This window comes from Benincasa hispida, unplaced genomic scaffold, assembly GCF_027475165.1.
Source record: "Benincasa hispida cultivar pf3 unplaced genomic scaffold, pf3_genome.v1.1 HicScf133, whole genome shotgun sequence".
NCBI classification, from domain to species: domain Eukaryota; kingdom Viridiplantae; phylum Streptophyta; class Magnoliopsida; order Cucurbitales; family Cucurbitaceae; genus Benincasa; species Benincasa hispida.
Window position 1 is genome coordinate 27215 of NW_028325665.1, and position 4293 is coordinate 31507.

Consider the following 4293-nt stretch of genomic DNA (forward strand, 5'->3'; position numbering starts at 1 on the left):
TTTTATTATCTCACATCGCTCACGTAAGCTCATAAAAACAGTTAACAACTCTCAATAATTCGGTCATAATACCCAGGTAGGAGGTGTTCCGTAAACCATCAACTTAAGTACCCCTAGCCTTAGACAGGTTTATGAATCGATATGAGTTGTGACCGTATTTTATAAGGTAACAATCTATTTTAAAGTTTAAAATTAGTTGTTAACCTAAGTGAGCATGCAACTGTTCTTTGTTATGGATTTTAAACGTCTAACCAATTGTATAACAACTTACAAAATTTAGACATGCTTAACATCCACAACATTCAACAAAGGTATCTAATATAACCATTATATTAAACACAACTCTCACATGCATACTATATATTATAACAACTATAACATACTTTCAATGCATGTAACATGCTTCCTACGGTGGGGTTTTAAATCTACATGGCATACTGTATGCATATACATGAATTATTTAATTTTTACATACATCTCATGCATAAAAATTTAAATACTAACTGATATGGTTTTCGTTTTGGCATAAACAAGCAAACAGATTTCTAACTATTACAAACAGCTTCAAAACCATCTTTGAAACACTCGAACCACTCCAAACCAAACCCAAACAACTTGAACCGGGCTGGATGAATCTGAACTGGACCAGCCAAAACCCTTTGAGGTTGAACCGGATTGGACCTTGAGAAAATCGATCGAACCGACTACTCTCGATCCAACCTCAAAGTGTTGCTAAGGCCGATTATGTAGCACTGAAGGTGATCGTCTAGTGTCATCACCTTATGTTGAGAGGAGGTACATGATCACTTAGTGTTTTGTCGAAAGCTAAACGATTGTTTAGCTCTATCGTATAGGACTACACGATCACTTAGCTCCATCGCCTCGCTATCGCTTAGCTCCAGCGCATAAAACTAAACGATCACTTAACACCATCGCTCGGTGCTTTCATGTCATCGCTTAGTATCCGCTGCGACTAAATGATCGCTTAGCTTCATTGTATAGAACATCATCACGTCGCTTAACATTTATCTACACGATCGCTTAGCTCTGCGTCTAAACGATTGTTCAGTGCTATCACGTAGCACTTCATCGCATCACTTAGAGCGCGTCGTAGATAAACAATCGTATAGCACCATCGTTTAGAAAATTCAACGTATCGTTTAGTTCCCACGACAAAACTAAACGAATGCGTAGTGCTATCGTATAGTAAATTCACACATCGCTTAACTTCCGCAGGTACACGATCACTTAGCGTTCAACATCATAACGACTAGAGCCCATTGTTAAACGATCGTCTAGCTTTTCTTCGCATCCTATAACGTCTAGAGCTAAACGATCACTTAGCAACTGAACCTCAGCAACAAATTTGAGCAGAAGCTGAAAAATACTGGAACAGCAGCTCGGCCTTTTTCACTTGTTTCTTCAATTACATCTTAATTTCAACTCTAATGACTTCAAATAAATTATAGACTCTTGTTAACACATAAAAGCTCATCAAACAAGAGCCAATTACAAATTTAATTTAGAAATTAAAGAGAATTAAGATACCAAAACTCAAAAAACCATACCAGTGCATCAGTTTCATATATCTCATGAAAAACACTCACCACACAAAAATTAAACTGAATTGAATTCTTAAAAGATGGTATGATACCAATTGAAAGAGTTAAATAATATGCAGCGGAAGTATCAAGGATCTATAAGCATTCAAATTCACTAATCTTGGTAGAAACTAAAGCATGCTTTTCTAAAAAGAGGGTTTTAAGATCATACCTTTGAAGAACACACCAAGATCTTGATCGTACAGCAGCAGTCTTCACAAAAACACATCGTGAACCACCTCAAGGTCTTCTCCACTATGCTCTTGGAGCTTTAGATAGAGTTTTGGGACTCAAGAACAGCTTGAATTGGTGAAGAATAGTGAAGAACATACAGTAGCCCAAAAGGAAGAACACTTTCTTCTCACAGAGATTTTCTCTTAAAATTTCTGCATTAGATTTTCTCAAAAGACTCCAAACTTCTTTATTTATTGTAGATGAACATGCAAGGAAGTTAATTGCATGGCTTTTAGCTCATGCTTGGAGAATTAATGATGAGAAGTTAATGGTCTTTGTGTGGGCAAGAAGATGAAGATAATAGAAAAACTGCATTCTCCATTTTGTATTTGATGTAAAAACCGATTTCCAATTTCCTTTTTCTTTTAAAAATAAAAAATGATTTCAAAACCATTTTGATTAACATGCAAGGAAGTAAATTGCACGGCTTGCAGCTGAACATGCAAGGAAGTGAATTGCATGGCTTGCAGCTCATGCTTGGAGAATTAATGATGAGAAGTTAATGACCTTTGTGTGAGCAAGAAGATGAAGATAATAGAAAAACTGCATTCTCCAATTTGTATTTCATGCAAAAACCGATTTCCAATTTCCTTTTTCTTTTAAAAATAAAAAATGATTTCAAAACCATTTTGATTAATAAAACTGAAAAATGATTTTCTTAAATAAATTTCATATATTAATTAATTTAATAACAAATATTAAATTAATTTTTGCACAATAATCATCTTCATATATTTAAATCATATTTAAATATATATTCTCATGTTCCATTTAATTTTAATGTTTCAAATTAATTTCTCAAGTAACTCTAAAGCTTATTCATTTACGAGCTAGTAGGGGGACCTCGCGACCTACAGATCATAGGCTCCAACGATTCAAGATTAATCGGCTAAACTCATTAGTCCGATCTAACCCCATTTGTTAACTAATGGGACACTCCACTATAGCCCATAGTTGAACTCCCCTCACTGTAGGTATATTATGTCAACTTAATAACTATAATCCGTAAGTCGATCCTTCACAGGTTTTTCATAATCACAGCTAGGTCAAAAATACCGTTTTACCTCTGTGAATACATCTTGTTCCTTAAATTTCTATTGATCCTCTAATGAACAATTATGATTCATAATCTTTATGAATAAAATATTTTCTCTATAATGAGAAGGCGGGGCCCCGAATGTCAAGACTTGGAATCAATACTTAAGAGAACAACCTATTTACTAACCCTAAATAGGGTAGGATTGAATTCCATCTTGCAAGGCTATGTTCCCAACTATTCATCCGGTCTTATCCCCAAAATGGTAAGCTTATTGAGTAGTGCTGTTGGACTACTCCCACCATTTGCATATCAAAGGATAATCCCAAACAAATAAGAGTTCATAGCTAGCTCAGGATTAAGATTGAGTTAACCTAGGTTATATGATAAATGAAATAGTCAGTTTTAACAATAAACGCTCGTTATAAAGAAAAGTGACTATTTTCGTGGTCTGGTCTATATGTAAACTCATTATAAAGAAAAGTGACTATTTTCGTGGTCTGGTCTATATGCAAACTCATTCCATAGGATGCCTCCACTCACATGTCTCAACATAAACGATTTGTGGATCACATCGTTTGTAGCACCTTACAACCTCTTGTAACAACTATATAGTGGGTCGCATCCAATAGTGTTACCAGGATGAGATACCCAATTTCATCCATATATTCATTAGACCATTTAGGCTATATACTATCAACTTGATCCTATTTATGTCACTACATAAAGTTATAGCATTAAGACTATGGCAAGGATGCGTTTATTGGATTTTCATAATAAGATGCAAAATCAACAAGTCATTATTATTGATAAATAGAATGTTTAGCACGAACTGTGAGTTCTAGGACATTCCCAACATCTTAGACAGGTGAATTCCATGTCTGAAAGATAAAAATCATTTCTTGGAATTTTGCATTTTATACCTAGACAATATCTTGTCTATATAAGATGCTTGAGATAATGCTAATGTTCTATTCTTGCGATTCCAAACTATTTGGATTCCAAGAACATACTGTACTTCTCCCAAATCTTTCATTTGGAATTGTGAAACTAGCCATCTCTTAATGTCAGCTAGATATTCTACCTCATTCCCAATGAGTAGAATATCATCAACATACAACACCAGAAAAGCGACAGTTTTGTTAACGATTTTCTTGTAAATATAGGGTTCGTCAACATTTTGTTCAAAGCTATAAGATCTGATCATAGTGTCAAATCTCATATTCTAAGATCTAGAAGCTTGTTTCAATCCATAAATGGATCGATTAAGTTTGCAAACTTTTTGCTCTTGACCCTGCTATATAAACCCTTCTGGTTGAGACATATAGATACTATCTTCAAGATAGCCATTCAGAAAAGTTTTCTTGACATCCATTTTTCATATTTCATAATCATAAATTGTGGCTATGGACAAGAATATTC